At 37.4% G+C, this 15571-nt stretch overlaps 1 protein-coding gene across 3 annotated transcripts in view; it reads right to left on the reverse strand.

The window, feature by feature from the left end:
- Positions 1 to 12158, reverse strand: part of LOC139969537 (E3 ubiquitin-protein ligase TRIM56-like) — a 49489-nt gene extending 37331 nt beyond the window's left edge. Inside the window, exon 1 of one of the 3 annotated variants that reach the window (XM_071974619.1) lies at positions 12055 to 12114. The gene's annotated coding sequence lies outside the window, so the exon portion shown is untranslated. Of the gene's footprint in view, positions 1 to 12054 lie in introns of all 3 variants that reach the window. The other 2 variants (XM_071974617.1, XM_071974615.1) reach the window with 2 other exon arrangements.
- Between the last annotated feature and the right edge of the window lie 3413 nt (positions 12159 to 15571).

Raw genomic sequence — 15571 nt, forward strand, 5'->3', positions numbered from 1 at the left:
TTGATCGAGACGTAGTTTGCAAAAATTTTCAGGAAAATTCGTTTCTTATATATAACTATTGGAGAATAAAACCACCTTGATCCGGCACATGCATATGGATTTCGCTGTGTGTACTACGTATTGTAATGTAGGCGCTCTATTTTTGCCTTTATACGGCACTTATGTATGTTTATTTACTATATATATATATATATATATATATATATATATATATATATATATATATATATATATATATATATATATATATATGAAAATCGTAATGAGTTTGTAAATCAAGAACAGTGAAACAAACTTCCAGCCTCCACCGGGATTCGAACCACGGGCCTCCCGCTCTGTACGCGGACACCCTAACCACTAGGCTATATGGACGCTGATTGTATGTCCAGAGGTTCGAAACCGGTAGGGAAGGTCTATATGTTTGGGACTTGCTATTCTGTTTTTAAGACTTGCATGTGTCTCAAGCATGAATGTATTACGGTACCCTCACAGGATAATACTTCCGTGTCTCAGGTATGCATTTCTTTAATGGAATTATATAACGGACACAGGACAATCTTAGCTATTATATATTTGCATATAGGTGCGTGATTTTTACAAACACCACACGTGAATATGCCAATTTTTGGCATAATGCTTATTTTCTCAAGCGATATAAATTATTTTCGACATTTCCGTAAAAACTAAACAGTAATGAACGTCGTTTACGTATTATACACAGGGACGTAGCTAAGGCCTGATGATTGAGAGTGGGTATGGGGGGGGGGGAGAGATGTAGTGGCTGAAATTCCAACTGGATGGGATTTGGAGCCAGAAAATTCCGACTGCTGCCTTGTAACCCACAGCCCCTCCCCCCCCCCCCACACACCCTACTCGTCAACGATACAGTCAGTGTCAGTCAGTCAGTCAGACATTCCATCTTTCGCGACTGCACTTTTGTTTTTTCGGTACATTTGTACCACTGGCCCTCACTTCACAAATTTATTAATCACTCTGGTTAGCGAGTAAGCAATGAGTATAAGTTATCTGCTTGATAGGCTACATAGACTACCAACTAAAAAAGCTATGTTAATGTAACAAAGGGGAAAACTTTTCTTTTTCAACAAATTATATTCGACGACATAGTGAACTACCCCAAAATACAGTGCTTTTTCCTAGCGCGCTTAATATTATTTTCTTGGGGGGGGGGGGGCTATTTATCACTCACATGAAAAACATTAAATTGTTCACTTCATTCCAACTGAGCATTGGGAATGAAGTGAACAGTTAAACATTTTGCAGAAAAATGTTGAGTTGACGAGATACGATAAGTTGCCAATTAAACATTTTGCAGAAAATTTTACAATTGCTAAATTGGGATGAAGTGAACAATTGAACATTTTGCCAAAAACATGTCCAATTAACGAGATAAGATAAGTTGTCAATTGAACATTTTGCAGAAAATTGTTCAATTGCTCAGATGGAATGAAGTCAACAAGTGAACAATTTGCAGCAAAATGTCCAATACACGAGATATGATAAGTTGTCAATTAAACATTTTTCAAAAATTGTTCAATTGCTCAGTTTAAGCAACTAAGCAATCCAACATTTTTCTGTTTTTTTTTTTTTTGGATAAGATTTTATCTTGTTATTTTAACAATTTACTGAAAAATTTCACTTTATGGGCAAAGTTTTTCTTATGTTGATGGCCATTTTAAGCTTCCGTAGAATAGCATTGAGGGTTTTAATTGTATACGTTGTACAGTAGTTTATTAGGCAATTTTTTTTTAGAGTATTAAAAATCACACGAAGTTTTGTATGGTGGAGTATAAGAACCGCGAGATACAATTTCTTAATATGACAAGGAAAACGTGGTAAATATGACTGATTAAAGGTCAAGTTTGACCGAAAATTGTAGGTCACTCACAAATAGCAAGAATTTATGAAAAATAGAGTTCGACAGTCGGAAAAATTAGAGTGCCACAGTCGGAAATTCCGTACTCATAAGCGTAGGTATACAATTTTAATCTAAGGCTGATGGGTACAGTTTCTTCCTCGTTATGATCCCCCACTATAATTTTCAGTTGATATATGTAATCAACATATTATGTTAAATTAAAAGTAAGTATAGGTATCATCAACCTATATATGAAATTGATCGCAGAGTCAATCAGGCGTAATAGATTTAGGGAGGGGAAATAGATTGTGGGGTGAGGGGCTTCGAGTTCAAATACGTATACTCATCAAAAGTAGTCTGTTATGGCCCCAAATTACGGCATGCTGTAATTGCTGGATGTTTTCAAAAAAGTCCTTTCCTGAAGGTGTTCACTCTCCATATTGTTCGCTGACATTATAAACACACACAACAAGATGATTTCCCAGTTAGGTAAATTTCCTCCAAGGTGGTTAATAAAACAGTTTAAGAATTTTAACATAAGGTGACCATATTTTAATATGTAGCATATATGGGACCAATAAATCATACTTAGTATGATAGTAATATTTAGTAGTGTAGGGTCTACTCGTTTGTATTGGGCTAGTGAAGTTGCATATAACAAGGTTTGAACCTAACTGGAGACCAAAACTTCCCGGTATGTAACACTTTCGAAAAATAAATGAAGAGGCGCGGGAGGGGGGGGGTCGGTGGTCGGACAGAGGATTCAAGAAAGTATGTAATATATTGGCTTCTTAAATAGTGCAGTTCCTAAAGGGTCTACTCGTTTGTATGGATTTTAATGCCTTCTAAATCGCTTTTCAAACATTTTCTGTGAAGACTACTATATTGCAGTCATACTTTCCCAAGCGTGGGCACAATTCCCCTATAAGCGTGGGCACAATAAGGTTACTGTCACACATGCATGTTAACCAATAGGCTATGTATATGTGTATCTATGTATATGTGTCGGGGGGGGGGGGGTCGGGTGTCGGAAAGAGGATTCAAGAAAGTATGTAATATATAGGTTTCTTTAATAGTGCAGTTCCTAAAGGGTCTACTCGTTTGTATTGGGTTTTAATTCCTTCTTGCTTAATTTTCGAACGGTTTCTGTGAAGACTACTATATTTCAGTCATACTTTCCCAAGCGTGGGCACAATTCTCCTAAGCGTGGGCACAATAAAGTTACTGTCACAAATGCATGTTAACCAAAATGTGTATATATGTATATGTGTCGGGGGGGGGGGGTGGGTCGGGGGTCGGACAGAGGATTCAAGAAAGTATGTAATATATAGGCTTCTTAAATAGTGCAGTTCCTAAAGGGTCTACTCGTTTGTATTGGGTTTTAATGCCATCTAAATCGCTTAATTTTCGAACGGTTTCTGTGAAGACTACTATATTTCAGTCATACTTTCCCAAGCGTGGGCACAATTCTCCTAAGCGTGGGCACAATAAAGTTACTGTCACACATGCACGTTAACCAATGTGTATATGTGTATATATGTATATGTGTCGGGGGGTGGGGGGTCGGGTGTCGGAAAGAGGATTCAAGAAAGTATGTAATACATAGGCTTCTTTAATAGTGCAGTTCCTAAAGGGTCTACTCGTCTGTATTGGGTTTTAATTCCTTCTAAATCGCTTAATTTTCAAACGGTTTCTGTGAAGACTACTATATTTCAGTGATACTTTCCCAAGCGTGGGCACAATTCCCCTAAGGGTGGGCACAATAAAGTTACTGTCACAAATGCATGTTAACCAAAATGTGTATATATGTATATGTGTCGGGGGGGGGGGGGGGGGTGGGTCGGGGGTCGGACAGAGGATTCAAGAAAGTATGTAATATATAGGCTTCTTAAATAGTGCAGTTCCTAAAGGGTCTACTCGTTTGTATTGGGTTTTAATGCCATCTAAATCGCTTAATTTTCGAACGGTTTCTGTGAAGACTACTATATTTCAGTCATACTTTCCCAAGCGTGGGCACAATTCTCCTAAGCGTGGGCACAATAAAGTTACTGTCACACATGCACGTTAACCAATGTGTATATGTGTATATATGTATATGTGTCGGGGGGTGGGGGGTCGGGTGTCGGAAAGAGGATTCAAGAAAGTATGTAATACATAGGCTTCTTTAATAGTGCAGTTCCTAAAGGGTCTACTCGTCTGTATTGGGTTTTAATTCCTTCTAAATTGCTTAATTTTCAAACGGTTTCTGTGAAGACTACTATATTTCAGTGATACTTTCCCAAGCGTGGGCACAATTCCCCTAAGAGTGGGCACAATAAAGTTACTGTCACAAATGCATGTTAAACAAAATGTGTATATATGTATATGTGTCGGGGGGATGGGGTGGGTCGGGGGTCGGACAGAGGATTCAAGAAAGTATGTAATATATAGGCTTCTTAAATAGTGCAGTTCCTAAAGGGTCTACTTGTTTGTATTGGGTTTTAATGCCATCTAAATCGCTTAATTTTCGAACGGTTTCTGTGAAGACTATTTTCAGTCATACTTTCCCAAGCGTGGGCACAATTCTCCTAAGCGTGGGCACAATAAAGTTACTGTCACACATGCATGTTAACCAATATGGTTATGGGTATATATATATATGTGTCGGGGGGGGGGGGGGGGTGGGTCGGGTGTCGGAAAGAGGATTCTAATATAAAGGCATCTTTAATAGTGCAAAGCATGGGCTCAATAAAGTTACTGTCACACATGCATGTTAACCAATATGTATATGTGTAGTGTATGCGGCTGCGTACATTATATATATGTTGTCTATGTATATATGTTAATCGTACATATGTCTGTATCTGAGACTGTATCTGTGGACTGTAATGGCCGCAAATTAAGCAACTTGCAATAATTGCTAGGAATGTTCAAAAAAATACTTTCCTTGGAGGTCTTCGCTCTCCAAATTGTTCTCAGACATTCTTAATGAACACAAAAGATGACTGAACGTCTAGTGAGGTAATTTTTCTTCCAACGAGGTAATATAACCGTTTAAGAATATTGACCAGGGGTGAGGTGACCATTTTTTAATATATGGCATATATGGGCCAATACAGCATACTTTAATCCTTCTACATAACCTATATTAGTTGCATATAACAAGTTTGAACCTAACTGGACACCCAAACTTCTCCCGTAGCAACGTAAACACCTTCGAAAATTAAACGGGTGAGAGGGGGGGGGGGGTCGGAGTGTTTGAAAGAGAATATAAGAAAGTATATGATGTATAGGCTTTAGTCTCACTTGCATTTTTTCATGGGGCCTTCTCGTTTGTACATGATGTAATGCCTTCCAAATTGTTAAATTTAAGAACAGGTTTTATGACAACTAGCCTAATATATTCCAATCATACTTTCCCAAGCGTGGGCACAATTCCCTAAGCGTGGCACAATACGGATCATATGTATATATGTGTGTGTATAGTGTACGCGGCTGCGTGCAGTACACGTTGTATATGTTCATTTTAATCGTTACGTCTGTATCTAGCCGGTAAGCAATAGGCCCTACCTACAAGTTGTTTTTCATTCTATATATTAATCTTCGTGGCATTGTTCCACTAATTTTGAGGTGAATGTTTGTAAAACGTTTCCATGTTTGAATTCAGAGTTCAATAGCATTATCTACAATAGAAAATTTTCAATAGAAATGAACGTGGAACACATTTCTGGCGTCAACATGTGTCATTTATTTACACTTGCTTTCTATCGCTGCAACAGAAACATTTGCAGCAATGAATGAGAGAGGAAAGGGAGAGCAAAATCGTCATTAAGTTGTCGCATTCCTGCAGTAAAGAGTGCACCGTCTTAACTACAAATTTATAAATATATACTTTGTACCTCGTAAAACGTGTTTGGTAAAGTATGTTCTTTACTTTGAATCTTTTACTTGCAATTGTTTAGATTTTACACCCCAATACAAAACCAGTATATCCCGCTCCAAAGGTTTGCTGTTTTGGCCCCTAATATGCCAGGTATTCAAATATGGTCACCTTTGACACCAAAAAAAAAATATATTGTATTTGTATTAACACCCTTGAGGAAATTAACATTCAGTCATTTTATGTCTTTAATTTAGAAAGTATGAGAACAATTTGGAAAGTAAAGACCTCCTGGAAGATAATTTTTGTAAACTTCTTGCAGTTATATATGGGTGCTATAATTTGTGGCATATGCAGACTACCTTTCATCCATTTAGCCACCGACAAATTGCTCAACGGGCAAGTATTAGCTTTGAAGTTATGTTTTCAGGATCACCGCCCTATAAGTGTGTTATATACATGTGCACATAATGGTAGCAGTGTTATACATATGAGCTGTTAATGTTACCCTAAAACTGTGGCTTTCTAGGCATTAACCCATCATTTCATGCTCACGACCCGACCTATAGCCAGATTGTTTAACAGGTGAGTTACAACTCCCTGATTTAACTAGTAATTGGCTAGGAAGCACATTAACGCAGGAGGATCGCCATCCTTTTGGAAATTTTCCAGTTCATATACTCCCTTAATGGGGTATAAGAGAATGTATAGCAAACGCTGATACGTGTGCGAAAATTATCAAAGGAGAAAACAACCTCCCCGTGTGAAAAGAAAACAAAGAACAATAAGAAAGCAGACGTTAATTCAGTAAGAGTATACTATTACTTTCAAACGTAAATAGTATCAGCGGGGAGTTGTTATGCAACTCCCTGGTATTAGTCAGCCATACATTTCGTCAGTAAGCTATTCGCGGTCACATTATTAACCCTCCTGTTGTCATGTAAGCAGCTTTGACCGCGTTTGAAAACAAGCGCGTTTTTTTCATGCTAGTTTTGCTGTCGTTTGATTGGAGGATGAACAGCGACTGATCAGGGAGGTCCAAAATATCACCTCCCTGATCAACAGATGAGGGTTGTTCATTGCGGTTTCACAAATTCTCTACAACAAACCAATTGCATGCACTGTTCTGTTTGATACAGTATAAGGCAGGCCGTATCGTGTATTTTCATTGTTGTATCTGCATATGCATCAAGAAGCAGATAAACCAAACACGTACCATACTAATCGGACATAAATAATAATAATAATAAATAATAAAAAACGTCAGGCCAACTTACTTTAACACATAAATAATTATACATAAAAATGTTAGACAGACAGATGAGGAGACCCGTGTATGTGTCTTCTCATCTGTTTTCTCATGATTCCAGCGGTAGTGATAAGAATATCGATCAGCCATGCCATAGCGCCAAACTTAATTCTTTGTGATGGTGAGCTGTTTGTTGAGGTATTATGATCGAGGACCCGCAACGTGAATTACGTAACTTACCAAAATGAGCAACCATGAGGAAATTTGCTGACACTCTCATAGAATTAGCTTGAGGAGTTTTGTTGGTTTGACGGCTGCATATATATATATATATATATATATATATATATATATATATATATATATATATATATATATATATATTATAACTGAACAAAGTATGAGAAATACATTGTGAGGTACATATGGTTGTATGTATGTGCAAGCCATGCACATTTACATTGAAAGATATATGCTGTATTAGAACAATATCAGATATTCAAATATGGTCATCTTTCTGTTCATCACGTTCATCATCACGTTCTGTTTATTTTTTTGAAATTTCCGACGCTTAAGTTAATATTAATCATCTCTTAAATTCCGAATCTTTATTGAGTCAACGTAAGCGATGTTGATGTAATCATGCTGTACTGACACTCGTGGTATGTGTATGCTCTGGAATTTCCGACGCATAAGTGAATCGTAATCTTCCCGTAAATTCCGAATTCAGTGGAGATTACATTCAACGTAAACGCAATGCGTAAGTTGGTGTAATCATGCTGTAATCCCGTGGTGTGCATGCTTCGGAATTTCCGACGTGTATATCCTAAACATGCCGTACTGTGCCTGTTTCAGGTGAACGAAAATAACTTAAACTTGACGTTTAAGGATTTCGTAATCAATACGTAAACGCTGAAATGAACGTATTTGGGTATTTGTAAGGTAATTGTAAATATACAGTAAATTTTTAACTGCACTCGTTTCAGCCAACGTAAATGTTGAAATTTTGTTCATGAGATGCAGTCACAGGGTAATATCATGATCGGAAAGATTGACATGAGAATTGTGTCCAGTGTTTTATTTCATGGAACAGTCAACGTTAACGTCATGCTTAAGTTTGGCGTAAGTTTGTTGTAAACGCGTTGAATCTATGCTCCGAGTTTCCGATGTGTAAGATAATCGTAATCCTGTCGTAAATTTCTTCGTGGCGAGATTAAGGTCAACGTAAACGTGGAGAAGAAATAAGTTTTAATAAATACGAAAGTAATTATTAACTTCCGATATGTAAGTTGTCATAAACGTAACGGAAATCTGTTGTTCCGTGTTTACAATGTTTACGGATGCGTAAACACATCGTAAACGCGTTGTTCCAAAATGTACGGGTTTCCGATGTTTAAGGTGACCGTAAGCAAGACGTAAACATCCAAGGACTGTGCTTACGATAACTTAAATGCGTGTCTTTTTCCCGTGTCTCTTCAAGGATAATAGTGGCTTTAAAATAGTTTTACGGTCATTTGTTACCAAATGTCAAGTCTAAGCGACTCACACCATGCTCATCTTGCAATACAGCAGTCACTATCTCTGTATACAAGTCAAGAGCACACGTGGTCAAGTTCCCTGTTGCACACAATGGCAAACTGCCTTTCAAAGTATAAACTTGTAAACAAGTGTCCAATTTTGCTGGAATCTAATTTTAAGGAAAATCAATCCAAACTAACCTTGTTATTTGGAGATGTTTCTTGTTCTCTCATAGCAACTTTAATGCACAAGCACACGTTACCATAAGGAAGTAGAAGTATTCTAATTCCTGGTGGGAGTCCTGTAGACTTAAACTGCAGTTTTCTCAGAAATGTTTTGTACTGCTTCAGCGAATTTAAAGCTGCAATACATTTCTGAAAGGAAGTCGATATCAGCGGAATGTAATGACAATGCCACGGTGGGGTTTGGGGCTTCGTTTTGTCTGTGCACCACAGTATTGCTATTAAAGTTATTGTCAGGAAATGTAACAAGCATAAAATTAGAAATAACTACTTTTTATGAAGATCGTTAGCAAAGAATGTACTAACACGTACAACAACAAAAAATCAAATGACAAGAAAGAGAAATCGCGCACCGGTGCCTCTATAGTGTTAAGAAACCACAATACTGCCATGTCGCACAAATAATACTTTTCTATTTGCGGGAATTGTTCACCACAAGTATCTCTTTCAAGTTCACATACGTTAATGCATGGGTTTGGTTCTCCTTTATTACAACAGAAAATGCCAATGTGTGATATACACAAATTCTTTAATGTACGTCCACAAATGTTGAAGTGAACGTTACAATTTCCTGATTGAGACATATTTGATTCGAGCGACGTGACATCGTTCATACAAATTATTAGCAATGAAATGAGGGTAGTGAGTAGAGACATGCGCATTTCGATATCATGAAATGTATTATTTATCATCTGTCTCTCGATTTCTTCATCGTGTTTGGTATCGATCTCGGTAACCCAATAATATAAATAGGCCTTTGTTTAATCTGAACGAGAATGTTTACACAGAAGGCCTTTCTCACCCATTATGTGACATGTGACATAAAAATATATCATTCAAATAATGTGGATGTGGAACTACCTTGCACCTGCCTACTAAATTTGTGGGAAAATCAATGGTTTGGTAAGTAAAGTACGTGTTGTTAAACTATACTATATACGTACAATAAATATATAATATATCTATAAATATATATATATATATATATATATATATATATATATATATATATATATTCAAATCCCAGCAAAAAAAAACCCCTAATTTTACCGCGGTAAACTATGGTAAATGTGTGGTAAATAGGGTAAATGTGTGGTAAAATTGTGGTAAAATCAACCGTGGTACATTTACCGCAGTTTTACCATGGTATTACCGCGGTAAAAGTATGGTAAAAGTGCGGTACATTTACTGCGGTAAATTTACCGCAGTTTTACCATGGTATTACCGCGGTATAAGTAGGGTAAAAGTGCGGTACATTTACCGCGGTAAATTTACCGCAGTTTTACCATGATATTACTGCGGTATAAGTAGGGTAAAAGTGTGGTACATTTACTACGGTAAATTAACCACAGTTTTACCATGGTATTACCGCGGTAAAAGTAGGGTAAAAGCGTGGTACATTTACTACGGTAAATTTACCATAGTTTTACCATGATAGTGAAAGTAGGGTAAGTTTATATGGTACATAAACTACATATGTGAAATTCCTACAATTGTGCCATGATTAACCACAGTAAAAATAGGGTAAAACTATACGGTGCAATTATACTATGGTAAATTTACCATAATTGTACCATGATTTTACCACAGTAGAACATATATGGGTCACACTATGAAACATGATGGTACATTTACAGCAATTTTCCATGATTTTGTCCCATATTTTTGCAATACTGATATGACAAACCTTTTGTTCTATTCATATCTTAATGTTGGCAATATAAATTACCTGTGGATATGAGTTGAATAAAGAAGAGAGACAAACTGCTATTCTTATATGTTATAGTATGCATCTCTTTTCCTTAAAAAAAAACAAGCAGAGGATAGATACATAGAGAATTCCTTCATGGAATCCCTGATATATTTGAGAGGTACTCTTTCCATTTAAAACAAGTCTTTGAGGACAATAAGAGATCAAAATCCAATCTGGACTACCAATTAAGTCAAAAGAAGAGAGTCAGGAATCATACCATCTAGGGTAATTGAAATTCAACAAAGCTTTCTCATGTGTGAAACCTCCATGGATTTGATGAATTAAAAACTGTTGCATTCTACAACTGAGGACTTACATGTCAGGCATACAACCATTACAATAAGGGTAAAGGCATATAGCCAAATTATGATACAGTACACTGATGGGTGAAATTCAAAGAAATATATGGTATTATACATGCTGATTGAAGTTAGGACAAAATCATGCTGAATGTTAGGTAAAACTGTCCTACAATTAGTGTAAAATCATGGTAAATTGAGGTAAAACTAAGGTAAAAGCGTAGTAAATCTACGGTAAAATTGGGGTAAAAGTGTGGTAAAAGTATGGTAAACTGAGGTAAAACTAAGGTAAAAGCGTGGTATATCTACGGTAAAATTGGGGTAAAAGAACGGTAAAACTGTGGTAAATTTAGGGTAAAAGTGTAGTAAATGCGTGGTCAATCTAGGGTAAAATTGAGGTAAAAGAATGGTAAACTGTGGTAAAAGCGTGGTAAAATATGGTAAATTGAGGTAAAACTAAGGAAAAAGCGTGGTAAATGTACGGTAAAATTGGGGTAAAAGAACGGTAAAACTGGTAGATTTGGGGTAAAAGCGTAGTAAAAGTGTAGTAAAAGCGCGGTAAAAGTATGGTAACACCGTGGTAAATTGCGGTAAAATTGGGGTAAAAGTGAGGTAAAACCATGGTAAATTTGTGGTAATTTACTGCGGTAAACCGCGGTTTACCGCGTCCATAGGGCCAAAACACCGCGGTAATGTACAACAAATTTACCGCGTTTTTACCCCGGTTTTACCGGGGTAATAGTGTGGTATGTTACCGCGGTAAATTTGAGGTAAATTTTTTCCTGGGATATCGACCACGCGGCAAAAGAAACTGTTTTGAGAAACTGAATGCAAGGGTTGTATGAAGGAAATGGTGTAACGTTCAGGAAAAACAGTGCACGGTTATATGGAGAACGCTCCCTTTTCCCTTCTGCAGGCGGTCATCACAGTACATGGTGGTTCACGAATAAGACTGTACTGTTTTAACAGTGAATGCAACCAATCATATATCCACACACAAACCTTAGACACAATATACAGCCTAGATATCATGCAGCTGTTGAAAAAAAAGACATATACATTTGGTTCTGAACGGCACTGTGGTTGTATAGGTCCAGGGTAATATAAGATATACAAAAAAAAAGATACTGCCGTAAGCCACAGTGGTTGTAGATTCGACAAAGTAGTTGAAACTTGGTTATTCGACTTACACAGCTAGTTAAAAAAATAATATGACACATATGCCTAATTCTTAGTAAAAATAGAAAATAGAACTTACTTTCTCGAGGGTGTGTAGAAGTTAGCACGTTATTACACCAGCTATAAACTATAGAAATAAGGAAGGCTATGATGATACTCGTTGAATGTTTTAATCTTGTGAGAACCAAACCAGCAATGTTTGTTCACACCAATGCGTGTACAATAAAACCCATTAGAAACCACACCTACTTTCATAGAGTCTGTTTATTTGCATACAATTTTCACCCGCATATGTGTGGCAACCGTACACACATACGAGGTGAGAGTCGATCTGTGTTAGTGTTGTCCGTGTATGATATCCATCATCACAAAGTACACGGCAGTTCATGGAATAATCATGCGCGGGATAATGCATAGTAACGGCAAACGCTCTCACATGAAGATATTGCAATCATTCGTCATTGCCCACCCACTCGTCAAAACTTTGAAGAAGTTCGACCGTTTTACAATATCGTTTCTGTATAAACGGCTTCAGTGGCACAAGGAATTTTATTTTGGCACTTACAGATATATGTATTTCTGTCTAATTGCTTGTTGTACTTGTTCATTATTCTTGACTACATTGTACAAGTTAACTGAAAGCTACGGGATTTATGTCTTTTGCAAACTTTAAATGTTCTGTATATTCACGTTGCTAAGTCCATAACATAACACAGTTATTTTATTGAGACATCAATGCACTGACAACACAGAACGTAACACAATTTCACCCTCAGTTTTATGGTACCCTTCATAGAACTTTTCTGCATTTTTGTGGTCCACTACATAGAACTATTCTGCATTTTTGTGGTCCACTACATAGAACTATTCTACACACTCTATAGTAGTTATTGGTCAGGAATAATGACAGTGGTTTCTATGCGCTTTTTATTGCAATGACTTGTGTTATCAGAGAATTTGATAAATGTTGTTACTTTTTTATAATGTTCTCTATGCACGCACACATACATCCACTTTAGACAATCCATCGACATTGCTAGTATTATTGACACATCCATACTCTTTCATAATTTTCTGAATTTAAGACTGTATTAACACTTACCAACCGCGCTGGCTGTTCTACATCATAAGGTTTCCTGCCACTTAGGTACTAACTGAACCTGAGATTACACGAGCGTTTTATCGCTTTCATAGCATATGTGCCTATCCTACCGTACTGTACATTTGGGTATCCATGTATAGGCTGTCATTTTCGTTAAACTTGTAAAACTCGTCGTAATCATCTGTTTGAACCTAGGTCGCCGTGTTGGAATTCAGTGGAATGCAACCAGTTGCTTATTGATGATTTCATTCAGTAAGTAATAAAACTAACTGGAAAGTCAATATAAGTAAGGTACCACAACGAGCAACACTTTCCCTTACAGACTGTGAATAGCAAACATCCCGTGTACTTAATACCTAGAGAGTGGCATGCGGCGCAGGATGCCGCTTGTACTGGTTCACCGGTAGCTACGCCCGCTATCGGTGATACTAGTTGGGCCCCGAGTCAACCGGCCCAAGAGACATGAAGTGGCCCAGATTCTGACTCGCCCAATGGAGGGCTGCACTACAGCCTTATTAGTTGTGGCTAAGGAGTCCTCCGATTGGTTTGATGAGACGAAACAGGCTACTGATCTCATTGACTCGAGTGGCCCTTCCACCCTACCCGCAGCCGCTTCCGCTATACCGGACACGATGGTCGCTAGTGGACCTCCTGTTCCTGACAGGGAGGTCCACTCGAACAATGACGAGGAGCTAAGAACTCTGATCCCTCGTAAAAAAAGGGGAACACTGCTAGGGGCCTGAAAAGACCCATATTGGGAAAACTTCGCAGGTAATGCGCAGGCCTGTTGTCTACCATCGGGACGGCGTACCCCGGATGAAGTTTTGGAGTGGGTTAGTTGTCAGGTGTGGGGGGGGGGGGTTGTGTGGTCGTTACATAATATGGGTTGGGGGGTTCTGTTTGTGGTTTGGAGTTGGCTTTTGGAGGCTGGTTTGTAGAACTTTATTGTTTTGGTTCTGTTGGCCTTTGGGTCCGTGTCCTTTTCATGTCACGTTGAACGCTACATTGTATACATTTGTGGGTGAGTGAGAGATTTCTGTTTGTGGGTTTTCAGTTGGGTTTACGGTGGTTGTTAAACAGACTGGAATTGTTTTTGGTTTTGTTGACCTTTAGTCCGTGTCCGTTTTTCTTTGCACGTAAAAAGCACAATACCTAGAGACAATCCATCAACTTAAAATGTCTCAACCAACTGTTCGTTTTATTAGAGCGTCCATACCATCCATTTTTATTACTTCAACTTCATACTAGACTTTTAAGAGACGAAATTGTAGAAATTTGATGTTTTACATTTGTAGATTCTGGTTTTTAATTTTTTTCCTTTGCTCTGATGGTATTTGAAGAAAAGAAACCTTTAAAGGAATTATTTGTATATAATTTACTTCGTTTTTATTTAGGGGTGGTGTCAGCTTTGCGTTATAGTTTCACCACTTAGTTCCCGTTTTGTTCGATTTTACTTGACCTTCTCTTTTATGTTTTAAGCTGCCAATTTTTGTGATTGAAATTAATGAAAGATGATCAATAGTAGGTCAGCTGTTATCAATCTCTCCAAGTTGTTAGAAGTCGTTAATATGTTTACAAATTGAAGAAATTTGTCCTGATATAACAACCCATTGTTGTAACCGCTTCAAATACTCTCCTTTGGGAGTAAGTCAGTGGCTCTCCTTTCTGTCCTCGGTTGAATTATTTTTTTTTACCCGTTTCAATATTTAGTTGTGCATCATCAGATTCAGTTCCATGTGAAGTAATGCTTTGTGTATATATGTAACCATCTTTAAAATACAGTATTCGAGCCTGCTGGCATATAACCTTGTCGGTGGTTTATTAAACAGGCGTTGTTTGTTGTAGACGAAAGAGAGACGAGGCTTGAAAACAGCCTTTTGGTTTTTCATCACTGTTTGTTTCAATTTTTACGATCCCACACGTACCCCCACATCAATGTAGTTCAAAAAGGTTGACGTCACTTCAGTTACTAGAGGAATATATTTTTGTACTTAATGATGATAATGTGTGAAAGTATCTCAGCAAAGAAACTTTCTAGATTGAATTGAAATTTCTCATATAGTTATGTGAGAGGGGGCGGGAGGGGTGGTGGGGGATCAAGTTTGAAAGGATGTCTTAGTTTAATAAATTGCAATCTTACTTTTTGAGTATTACTTTGGTAATGCTCAGTAAAGATCACCGGAAGGGAAAATCTTAACGAGAAAAGTTGCTTTTAAATATGACTTTAGGCGAACAAAGGATGAAATATAAAACTGGTTTGTGGCAGATGATAGAAGTGCTGTGTTTTGGGAATCAAATACAGAATGTCATTGTGTGTTTTTTTTCAGTAATGTAGTTGAATCAACAGTACAACATTGGATATTTCTCAATAAAAATGAAAATATGCTCAAGTCGAGAGAAACCTTCTGAATCTTCTTTGTGGTGTCGCAAAGTACAGAACAATATCTAAGTGAGTGAATTGTATACTGCTCTCAAGAATATGTACCTGATTCGT

The sequence above is a fragment of the Apostichopus japonicus genome, chromosome 7 (genome assembly GCF_037975245.1).
Source record: "Apostichopus japonicus isolate 1M-3 chromosome 7, ASM3797524v1, whole genome shotgun sequence".
NCBI lineage: Eukaryota > Metazoa > Echinodermata > Holothuroidea > Aspidochirotida > Stichopodidae > Apostichopus > Apostichopus japonicus.